This window comes from Cajanus cajan, chromosome 1, assembly GCF_000230855.2.
Source record: "Cajanus cajan strain Asha chromosome 1, NIPB_CcT2T_4, whole genome shotgun sequence".
NCBI classification, from domain to species: domain Eukaryota; kingdom Viridiplantae; phylum Streptophyta; class Magnoliopsida; order Fabales; family Fabaceae; genus Cajanus; species Cajanus cajan.
Window position 1 is genome coordinate 47,208,720 of NC_138517.1, and position 12,443 is coordinate 47,221,162.

Sequence of the window (12,443 nt, forward strand, 5' to 3'; positions counted from 1 at the left end):
TGGGTATGCGTCTACCGCCATATTAGCTAGCTTAACTAAACCTCCTATGAGATTAACCCATCGACTTTCCTCAAAATACAATATTTTCTGATACTTTATTAGGAACTAAGTCCCGAATTCGTACTTTACTCGGATGGTCACTTGTAATCAGTATTGCACTACCTAACGTCTATATTGTGGTTGCTTCATACACATGTGCCTCGACCTTGCCCAAACACAGTACTAACAAAGTCCTAGATTGGAGCACCACAACATAATATCCATACAGTGAGATATGCAACTTTTGGAAACCTCTCCTTTAGTTCTAAGTGGTCAACATAGCTCAACAACATGGCAACACAATCAACACACAAATTTACATCCCATAACTCAATCATCACAACTCATATTCAACTTTATAACTAACAAACATCACAACAAGACATTTTATATTCAACTGAACTATGCAACCAACATACAACATGGTCAACATACATCTCGTAACTCATACATTTCTCAACTATCAACTCCCAATAAGATCATCACATACTATTTCATCATTACAACTTATTCATCATATATTCATGCAACAACTTAAAAAATCTAGCATCCAACACTTCATTGTCATAACCTGAAAAATTTCAAAGTTAGGACTAATGGTTTAGACTACCATTTTGAAAAATCTCATTAATTAAGGAATGCTCGGAGACTAGACCAATCCCTAATTAATGATTTTGAAAGTAGGTTCATGGAGTCCCTGTTGTAACCCAAAAATTTTTATCTTACGACCAAATGGTTTAAATTTCCAATTAAAAATCTTATCAATTAGGGAATACCCAGAAACCAGACTAATCCTTAATTAATGGTTTTGAAAGGTGGTTCGCAGGAGTCTCCACCAATGTTTTACTCAAAACATTGGAAAAAGAAAAATTTTTCAAAAATCTGATAATGGCCTTAATAACCAACGTTGGGCTCGGGGGTCGATTACGTGTAGGGAAGGTATTAAGCACCCCTAAAATGCCCTGAATTGGTACCCTATGATGGAGCTAGCATAATAAGAATTAATAGTCTAAATCTTAGATCCCCTTTATTGATGATTATTTATATACATGAAATTTAAATTACCCGATTTATCGTAAAATGTCTACATGATTACTCTTTTATTATTTCAAACAGTATCAATTAAAATGAAAAAATTGAGGAAGAGAGAAGTGTTGACTGAAATACCACTTAATCGAGCTTTATTAGATCTTCAAGTATGGAGACTCTTAGGTGCTTTTTGGCTACCTAACACACTACAATGTAACAAGATCTCAAGAAATACAGGAGGAGGGAGAAAGAGAAATTTTGAGCTATATTAGACTTCCATGACAAATTTTTCTGGTCCTTGGAGCAGTGCCCGAGTCTACTATTTATGGACATCAAAATTGACCAGAACGGTTGGTTCTGGTTTTGGAACGGGCCATTCTGAATCAGTTTGTTAAGAGTAAAATTTGAATTAGGACTAGTCCGTTCTGATGTTAAAACGACCCGTTCTGCATTTGAACTTAACTCATAACAACTTGTGTTGGAATGGCCCATTCTGGGATGGGAATGACCTGTTCCCAACTAGGGTTTCTAGGCCTTTTTAGTAGTTTGGAACGACCTGTTCTAGATTGGGAATGACCCGTTCCAAGCTTCTAATCACCCTGATTGGGCTTTGGGCCTTCTAATGTCATACCGTGTCATTTCTAAGCTTTCAGGAGCTCATTTTCTTCATAAGTTTATTTCTTTGTTTGCAGGTCCGGATGAAATTAGGTGTCTATAGATGCCCTTCTTTACTTGTCCTTTGGGATAGCTAGTTGTTGGCTTTTCAAAAGGCAAGTAAAGATGTAGACATTTCATCCGGGTCTTCTCTCTATCTCTTCGTGCCGGTGCTTTGCGTTATTTCCCTCGGATAGGTTTGTTTGTTTGTATCCTTGCATTTTAGAGTAAGTGAGTGTTGGGTTACGGTAACAAGGGTGGCAAACTGTACACCTGATATTCAGTCTTTGAGTAGATGCTCCATGTTGTTTGTTCTAGTTGCTTTTCTTGTGATGATGAGGTGAAAAACCAGATCTTCTCTCTTACTTTAATAGTAGATGCCTCCATGTTCTTTCCTTTGGGTAGATGGTGTTTACCTGTACCCTTGCCCCTTAGAGAAACTGGGTGTTGGGTTGTATGCTCCGTCGGGTGTCAAGGGTGGTAAACTACGCCATCTAGGCTTCCGGCTTGGTGTAGACGCTTCTTGCTACTTCTGCTTGTTTCATGGTAGTGTGATCTTTATTTTTAGCTCACTGAAGATGGAGTATGTAACACCTCGATTTTCATAGATTATACGAAGGCTCAAAGCCTAATAAGGGTGATTTAGTAGCCTAGAACGGGCTGTTCCCAATTTGGAACAGGCCGTTCCAAAACTACTAAAAAGGCTTATAAACCCTAGTTGGGAATAGGTCGTTCCCAACTGGAACGGGGCGTTCCAAATCACCAAAAAGGCTTGTAACCCTAGTTGGGAATGGGTCGTTTTGGTTTAAGAACGGGTCGTTCTAAACATGGTCGTTATGGGTTAAAATGAAACCCTAGAATGGGCCGTTCTTATTTAATAATGGGCCATTCTAGATGTGAATTTTACACATGATGAATGAGTCTAGAACGGGCCGTTCTAGATTCGAAACAGGCGGTTCCGGCTACTCATGATATCTATAAATAACATGCTCTGGCACCCCCAAAAGGATATTTTTCACTTCTGATTCTTTTTTCTTGTACACTATCCAAAGACCAAGGGGAACCCTGATGGACTCCTTCCACCAAGGGATGACCAAGACGTTCAATGGTGAAGAGAAGCTCCTTGACAAGGCCAAGATGGTGACCTTAGAGGGTGGATGTTCCTTCAAGGGTGGAGAAATAAGGATGATGGGCGTGAGGTGTTTATGGTGGGCGAATAAAAGGAAGTGGAAGGGAAATGTGGCTAGGTGGTTCTAGGTTGGCTCACTTCACCAAGTGGGGATGAAGGCCACTCAATAAACCCTAAACTCACTCAAGGAAGGAGAGGGGAGGTCTAGGCCGTGATGACCTAGGTGACTAAGGAGAGGATTTGAGGCAAAAAATGCTCACTCAAATTCATATATTCCAAAGTATTTACAAAGTGCATGGTTTAGGGTATTTATAGGGGAGGGAGCATCTAGGGTTGCATTTGGAAGTGTATGGCCAAAATTTGCATGCCAAATGCACTTCAAATGAAACCCAAATTAACCCTAGATGCTACTTGGTGGCCAAGGACGGAATCTTTGGATTTGGCTAAGCTACAACTAGGTGCATGATAAGACCATGCAACCTAGGTGCCCTCCACTTGGGCCTAAGCCTTTCCAAGTTCAAAAATAGATCAATGTTCACCAAAAAATATGTCTAGGCCTATTTCTCACCCTAATATAATACCCTAGTCCAAAAATAAAATCTTATAATCTAAGGCACCCCATAATACAAGGGTAAAATAGGAAATATAAGTGAAAATAAATCCTATGACTAAAATACCCCAAAATACAAGGGTAATATGGGAAATACAAGTAAAATAAATCCTATGTCTAAGATACCCAAAATAAAAGGGTAAAAATAGGAAAAATAAAGACAAGGGCAAAATAGGCATAAAATATAAATTCTATGCTAACAAGGCTTAGGAGATTGATCAATATCCTTTAACCACAAGAATTATGTCTATAGGTTGTTAGGTCTCTATCCTCTTCCAATCCCTTAGCCATGGACCTATTGATGGAACCCAAAGGAGGAGACCAACCAGATCCTACTTTAGTTTCAGCTACTGCTTATCGAGGTACGGGGTAAAAGGGAATTATTTGTATGCAAAGTTACATGAAGGACTTGGGTAGAGGAGGAATTCCATAGGATTATGGGTAATTTTATAATTATTTCTGTTTGAGGAATCAGTGATCCCATTAGATTTTGCATGTATTGAGAATTAGAAATATGCAAATAATTTGTAAAAATGATGATCTAGGAGAGAGAATGAAATCATAGAAAAGTGCATGTGAGTTAGGTTTTGGAAAAATTAGGGGTTTTAGTATTTGAGTTAAGATTCTATTAAATTGGTGATTCAATCGGGTTTTATATTAATTTATAAATGTTATTGTTATATTATTTGGTAAAAATTAATGATCTAGATGTGGATTCATGATGAATTATTTGAGGGGTATGTGAACCACTATTTTGTGTGGACTTATCTATTTTGTATATGTGATGTGGAATTGAGTTATGGAATGTGGGGTGATGTCTTGGCACCAATGTATACATTATACCTATCGTTTTAGTTTTAAATTGATAACATGATGTGGCGAATGGTATGTTATGACTTAATTGTTCAATTAATTATGATGTGAGTATGTTGACATGAAATGAGATGTTGTGTGGAATGTGAATGTGATGTGATTGTGGCTCCTCACACTTATGTCAGGGGTGGCATGACCTTGGACAAGAGATTCTACAGGGGTGGCGTGACCTTGGCATAGTGTGGGATGTGTGAGGCAATTAACACTTATGTCAGGGGTGGCACGACCTTGGGCAAGAGATGCTACAGGGGTGGCATGACCTTGGCATAGTGTTGTTAATTGCAAGATTTGTGATGGATTGGTGTGATTTTGAACTATGATGTGAAGATGATGTATGATTGATAGAATTAGGATATATAGAAATGCTTGTAAATATTTCATTAAGTAATGAGTTATAATGAGATTATGTGGTGACTTTTCCTTGTGTGCTTTACATATAGATGTTCTCTTTTCTCACTGTACAATTTGTAGATATTTTAGGTGAGGAAGATCCGGCTATGAGTGGCATCTAGAATGCCAACAGTTGAATTGTGGGTGTGCTCTGATAATGTGACATCGGGGCAGAGGATTTCTAGGACATGGATTTTTATGTGTAGTTGGAGTTGTACTTATTATTTTAAAAACAATTTGTAAACTCTTATATTTTATTTTCCAATTTTTATTTTTCACTTATTTTGGATATTGAAGAACATTTACAAAGATTTTTGTAACAGCCCAATTTTCAATGGGCCGTAGGCCCAATTCGTTGCCCAGAACGGGTCGTTTCAAAAGTGAAACGGGCCGTTCTAGAATAAGTTAAAGGCCCAAAATTTGAGAAGCAGAACGGGTCGTTCTGGAGGGAGAACGGGTCGTTCCGATTTGGAGAACGGGCCGTTCCAGAGGGAGAACGGGTCGTTCTGGTTTGGAGAACGGGTCGTTCCGGAGGGAGAACGGGCCGTTCTGCTGGGATTGGGAACGAGCCGTTCTGGTTTTGGAACGGGCCGTTCCAGTTCAAAAATTTGCGTAGATTTGAAGGGTCCAGAATGGGCGTTCCACTTTTGGAACGGGCCGTTCCGGTAGGTGAGCCTGAAATCCTATAAATAGCGCCCCTCACCTCTCATTTTCACACATCTCTCATTCTCTCTTCCTATTCTCTTTTGCTCTTTCTTCTTCCCCTCTTCTTCTCTGAAGACCATGGGGCACTTAGAGGAGGAGACCAAGAGATCCCTGTTGTAGTTTCAACTGCTGCTTATCCAGGTACGGGGGAAAAAGGGAATTATTTATATGTAGAATTACATGAGGGAATTGGGTAGAGGAAGAATCCTTTAGGATTATGAGCAATTTTATAATTATTTCTGTTTGGAGAATTATTGGTCTTATTTGATTCTGTATGAATTTAGGATTATGAATATATGATTTATTTGTAAAAATGATGCTCTGGGAGAGAGAACGAAATTATAGAAAAGTTCCTGTGAGTTAGGTTTTGAAAGAATTGGGGGTTTTATTGTTTATGTTAAAATTATATTAAATTGATAATTCTATTGTTTATAATATTAATTTATGAATGTTATTGGTATATTATTTGATAAGAATAGATGATCTAGATGTGAATTGCTCGAAAGGTGTGTAAACCCTTATTTTGTTGGACTTGCCTGTTGTGTATGTGGTATGGAATTGAACTGTGAGATGTTGTGTGGAATGTGAATGAAATGTGATTGTGATTCTTCACACCTATGACCAGGGGGGAGCACGGCCCGAGATTGTTACATGGGTATCGTGACCTTGGTTAACATGTCAGGGGTGAGCACGGCCCTAAGTTAGGGGTAACGTGACCTTGGCACAGTGTTATATCAGGGGTGAGCACGGCCCGAGATTGTTACATGAGTATCGTGACCTTGGTTAACATGTCAGGGGTGAGCACGGCCCTAGGTTAGGGGTAACGTGACCTTGGCACAGTGTTATATCAGGGGTGAGCACGGCTCTTGATTGTTACGTAGGTATCATGACCTTGGTTAACATGTCAGGGGTGAGCACGGCCCTGAGATAGGGATAACGTGACCTTGGCACAGTGTTATATCAGGGGTGAGCATGGCCTGAGATTGTTAAATGGGTAGCGTGACCTTGGCATAGTGTGAAGTGTAAGATTGTGTGGATTGTGATGGATTGATGAAATTGTTGATTGAGATGTGAAGATGATAAAGGATTGTTAATTATGATATATATATATAAATGCTTGTGAATATTTCATTAAGTAATGAATAATGATGAGATTATGTTATGTTTTCCTTATGTGTTTTACATATAGATATTTTCTTTTCTCACCGTACAATTTGTGGATATTTTAGGTGAGGAAGATCTGGCTATGAGTGGCATCTAGAATGTCAACAGTTGATTTATGGGTATGCTCTGATATTGTGACATCGGGGCAGAGAATTTCTAGGACATGAATTGTATTTGTATACGGAGTTGAACCTATTATTTTGAAAATATTTTGTAACATCTTATGATTTATTTTCCAAGTTTCACTTTCAGAATATTTTGGATATTGAAGAATGTTTCTAAAGGTTTCATGTGAACCCTTTTACCTATTTTGAAAATTTGATTTTCTTAGTTTATTTATATTATTACAATATATGTGTTGGGGTAGTAAGGGTGTCACAATTTTAATGTGAACCTTTTTACCAATGTTGAAAATTTAATTTCCTTAGTTTAATTACATTATTACAATATATGAGTTAGGGTAGTAAGGGTATCACAGAGTATGTTTTGAGCTCAGCCTCTCTAGGCTAGACTGATATTTGAGGCTTCAGCTGGCCCAATCTGAGTTGTGTACTAGTTTTGGGAGTCTAGCAACCCTTTCTGAGCTTGTACTGGTTTTGAGGGTCTAGTAACCTTTTCTGAACTTGTACTAGTTTTGAGGATCTAGCAACCTTTTCCGAGCTGGTACTAGTTTTGAGGGTCTAGCAACCTTTTCTGATCTTGTACTAGTTTTGAGGGTCTAACAACCTTTTTCGATCTTGTACTAGTTTTGAGGGTCTAGTAACCTTTTCCGATTTTGTACTAATTTTGAGGGTCTAGCAATCTTTTTCGATCTTGTACTAGTTTTGAGGGTCTAACAACCTTTTTCGATCTTGTACTAGTTTTGAGGGTCTAGCAACCTTTTTCGATCTTGTAATAGTTTTGAGGGTCTAGCTACCTTTTTCGAGCTTGTACTAGTTTTAAGGGTCTAGCAACCTTTTCTGAGCTTGTACTTGAGGAACTTGACAGTGTCCTCTCATTGGTGTTATGGGATGCCCCTCGGGTTGACAAGTAGGGGAATGCTTGAGATGCCCTGCTAGGTGAGTATTGTAGTGTCTCTCTAAGCGTCTTCATTGGGGGAATGAGATGGGTGGCAGGGATTATGGTGTTGTTCCTGCTGTGTGAGTATTGTGATGCCTCTATAGGCATCTTTCTTGAGGATGTGTGTGTGGTGAGAATTTTGTGTTTCTTTCGCCAAGTGAGTATTATGATGCCTCTCCAGGCGTGTTGTTGTTGGTTGAACCAGATTTTTTGTAGATGATTTGTTGGAAGTGCCCCTATGTTAGTGGATGGAGGAGTTTTCCAAAGGATCATGGCTCGTGATTCTGTCTTTTCTTCAATTGTTTGTTGATGGAGTGCTTTGTGTTTGATGATTAGGGTTCTGGTGCTGACTTGTCTGGTCTTGTTGACTGCTCTAATCGGATCCTTGCTGTGAGGGGGTGGGGCATGCCTCTTGCTTTATAGACGATTCCCTGGGCTGAGGACTTCCTTATATTCCTTTTGTTTATTTTTATTTTTATTGGCCTTGGCTTTTTTTTGGTATGAGGGCTTTGCCTTTTTTCTCGTGTTATTATTTTTGCCTTTTATTTCTTTTACATCCTTATTTCCCTTTTTTATGTGTTTTGCACATTTATATTTTTTTGAAAGGAACAAATATGTAGGCACAAAATATAATCTCATAAATAAGATATACTTTCAGAGTATAATGCAAAGATAAACATAAAATAAAAGATAAAATGTCATATCATTAGTCTAGTCCTCAATCGGAGGCTCCAGGAATTTCCTCTATAGCCAGGCCATCATCTGCTCATGCCACTGTTGCTGCTGACGCATCTTCTCCTGTATGCCTTGAGACGGCTATCGAAGCTCTACTGCCACCTCTCGATCTGCTGGCGAAGGGCCTCAATATCTTTCTCTACCTATAGTTGTGGATGCATCGGCTGCTCTTGTTATGGTTGGGGCTATTGCTGTGGTGGTTGCTGTGACTATGGCTACAACTTAGGTATATCATCAAACAATATATTGTCCATATTGATCTCCTCTATGACTGTATACCCACCTTGGGAAGGCTCGATGACGCCCATAGCTCTGAGGGTGAGTGCATCAAGAGGGCGAGGATCTAGATCAATCTCTTAATCTATGTCAACGATCATGTAGTGCTTGGCCACTCGTGCAAGCATTGACCAAACTACTATGTACCCGGTGTGACCCGTTGTGCCCAATCTCTTGCTGTAGTCATGTACATGGTGGAGGAAGAAAGCTTCAAGATTGCATCGAATCCCCTGGGACATGCAATACAAAGGAAAGAGGTCCTTCTGAGTAATAGAACCCGGGCTCTGGTAACATCCGTGGATGGTCCTCGTCATCAGCTTATGGACCACCCGGAGTGTCGGATCTTTGATCTTCGAGGCCTTGGAGGTCTTTGGTATGACCGCTTGGCTAGTGAGCTCCTACCACATGTCGTCTATAGAAGTGTCAGACCTGGGGAAGAGGAGACTCTCACTGTACTCTAGTGTCGCCAGCTGATCCTCTGGAAAAAACTAGCTATCCTGTTGAACTCTACCAACATAATGATACGACGAGCTCCACCCATCCAGAATAGGACCATCTACATGTTTGGCCCCTCAAGTGCTATAGTTGTGTACATCTTGGCAGACGCCAAGAAGTCAGTTGTGGCCTCCCAATAGGCTCGACTGAGTGGCTCCAATAGAAATTCCCACCCAATAGCCGCAAGGTGATCCTGGACTCTCCCCAAGAGTCCCACCTGCTCGAGAATGGGAAAGTCAAGCTGTCATGCAAACATGAACTCAAACCCACTCAAACGTTGTCTATGTTTGAGCAGTGCATCACTCATTGATGGCGGCCTAGGAACCGGAGGTGAAGGTTGTACAACGGGCGGCGATGGTGGAGGTGATATACGAAGCCTCTTGCCTCGGCCGTGGGAAGAGCTGCCTCTATGCATGATGATGAATGTGTGTAAAAAATGCCTAAAAATTCTTTGGAGAAAGTGTGGGGGTTTTGGGAAATGAATGAGGATTATGAGGGGGCAACAACCCTTTATATAGGAAAAAGGTGTAGAACGGCTCGTTCTGGTCCCGAAACGGCCCGTTCTCCCTGTGGAACGACCCGTTCTTGGCTTGGGAACAGGGCGTTCCATATTGGATTTAACGAGAACGACCTGTTTCAGTTTTGGAAGGGTTATTTTGGTTGGTCTTTTATGGGAATGGCCTATTCTGATATTGGAATGACCCGTTCTGATTTACTTGCTTTAGATCAATGTTCACCAAAAATACGTCTAGGCCTATTTCTCACCCTAATAGAATACCCTAGTCCAAAAATAAAATTCTATAATCTAAGGCACCCCATAATACAAGGATAAAATGGGAAATACAAGTGAAAATAAATCCTATGACTAAAATACCCCAAAATACAAGGGTAAAATAGGAAATACATGTAAAATAAATCCTATATCTAAGATACCCAAAATACAAGGCTAAAAATAGGAAAAATAAAGATAAGGGCAAAATAGGCATAAAAGATAAATTCTATGGGAATAAGGCTTAAGAGATTAATCAATGTCCTTTAACCACAAGAAGCATATCTCTAGGGGTGTTAGCTCCCCTATCTTCTTCCAATCTCCTAGCCATGGACCTATTGATGGGTCCCACATGAAGCTCCAAGGATGGTCCTCTATCAGTACTACTCTTGCCTAATGTATCTACGACCTTCCAAGGAGACAGCTATAAGCGGGAGCGATATCTATTACTTGGAATTCCACATTGAAAATGGTAGGTCCTACTTGGATGGGTAAGATAACTTCTCCCATCACTTCTCTTCGAGATCCATCGAAAGCTCGAACGATCATATTGCTTGGTTGCATTTGAGATTCTTTGACCATTAGCTTGTCGAAGGTACTTTTAGGCAACACGTTCAAAGAAGACCCATTATCTACCAAGACTTTAGCAATGAGAAACTCTTTACACTTTACAGATATATGTAAGGGTTTATTGTGGTCTAGTTGACCATTTGGTATCTCATCGTCGGTGAAGGTTAAGTGATCGTTAGCCATGATGTGGCTTACAATCCCTTCAAATTTTTCTTGGGATATGTGGTGCGCAATGTAGACTTCGTTCAAGACTTTCAATAGAGCCTTTCAATGTAGTTCCGAGCTCATGATCAACGAGAGCAAAGTAATGTTCGTTGGAGTGTGATTAACCTAATGATGATGGAGCATTTGTCTTGTCGAATGAATTTGAGGAATTCATCTTCCTTGTCGAGCTCTGTCCTTTTCTCCTCTTTATCCTTTTCTTTTGGGGACTTGTTTTCTAAGTCTTTGGGAGTATAAATGCATCCACTTCTAGTCATTCCTCTGACTCCTGTAATATTTGATGATTCCAATGACGACAAGCTTTGCACGTCATAGATCCATGGCACTACCTTGCCACTTTCATATGGGAAAGGGCTTGGCACTCAGATGGTCAACTTGGGCACATTTTTCCCTTCGTTTCCTTGCGTGCTTATCGACCTTTCGTGAAGCATTCCTCGATATGATGTATTGGATTTTCATTTGATGACCAATGATTTCATTATCTGATTGACATGCACATATTAGATTTCCCTTTATATTCTTTATTAGCTTACTAGAAAGGTGTATGTTCTAAATGAAATGCAGTATAGGATGCAAAGACAATTGAGGAATTCAACAAATAACATTCTTATTGATTTGTTTTCTTAGCAAACATTCTTCATACAATGTTTTTTTAGTATGTTTTGGAAAAATCATAGAACTCTGAAGAAACTTAAACTAGGTTAATACATAGGTAAGTCGTCTTTGACCTCTAAGACATGTCTCTTCATTGCCTCCACCTGTTCGTGGACTGCCCTGTTCAAGTTATCTCAGGTCGACTGTGCTTCCTTGGCCTTTTCTTGATAGTACCCTATCATCATTTTCAGCTCTTGAACTTCTTCTAGAGTTTGGTCTCTTTGATGGGTAATTTCCCTGAGCAGCTCGAGCCCCTTTTTTTTTTTGTTGAAAATCAGAAATGGTTGTGGCTCGTTCTTGCATGATCTCACACCAAGATTAAATCTTAGATTGGGCCTCAGATAACTCCTTTTGTGTTTGTTCTTTTTCCAATGTCTACCCCTGGAGTTTGACCTCGAGCTGTGCCACGTTTGATAAAGCTTTCATGAGTTGCTTATCTAAATTGACTCTTGGAGTTTCCACTAGTTGTGTATTTTTGTCGGCGCATTCATCCTTTAGTCGCTCGATCTCCATGTCTGTTTTTTGCATTTCCATTGTAGACTATCGATATATATTTTGGATTCCTCATCCTTTTCTTCAAAGGCTTTTACTTGGACTTTCAGAATTTCCATCCTCTTGGTCAAGGAGTTGGCTTGATGTCACTCGCTTTGGTCCACCAATCTGGTCATACTTGTGGCTCCTTTTTGGTTTCTCCATTCCTGATAATCATCTAAGGAATCTATTTGGGGCTTGCCGAGCTCATCATCTCCGAAGTAAAGTGGTCTGTTCCAAGCCTCCTTTATGACATCAATCTATAACTATTGCCCTGAGGTGTAGAGGAAGCAAATCCCTCAAAGATCTTCTTGGTTCGGTAAGGTCTGTGTTCTCCCAAGCTTCCTTAACACCAGCTTTGGAGAATAGGTTATGCATCCTCTTAGTCCCATTAAAGGTAGATTAGGGAATCTTCCACATTCGATTAACACTTAACTTGGCCGAAATCATGGACACATCCACGTGAGGGTGTCTTCGTTACAATCTCCCATCTCGGCTGCCATGCCATGGTGTACTTCCTTGGTGCGGGAATTCTAGGA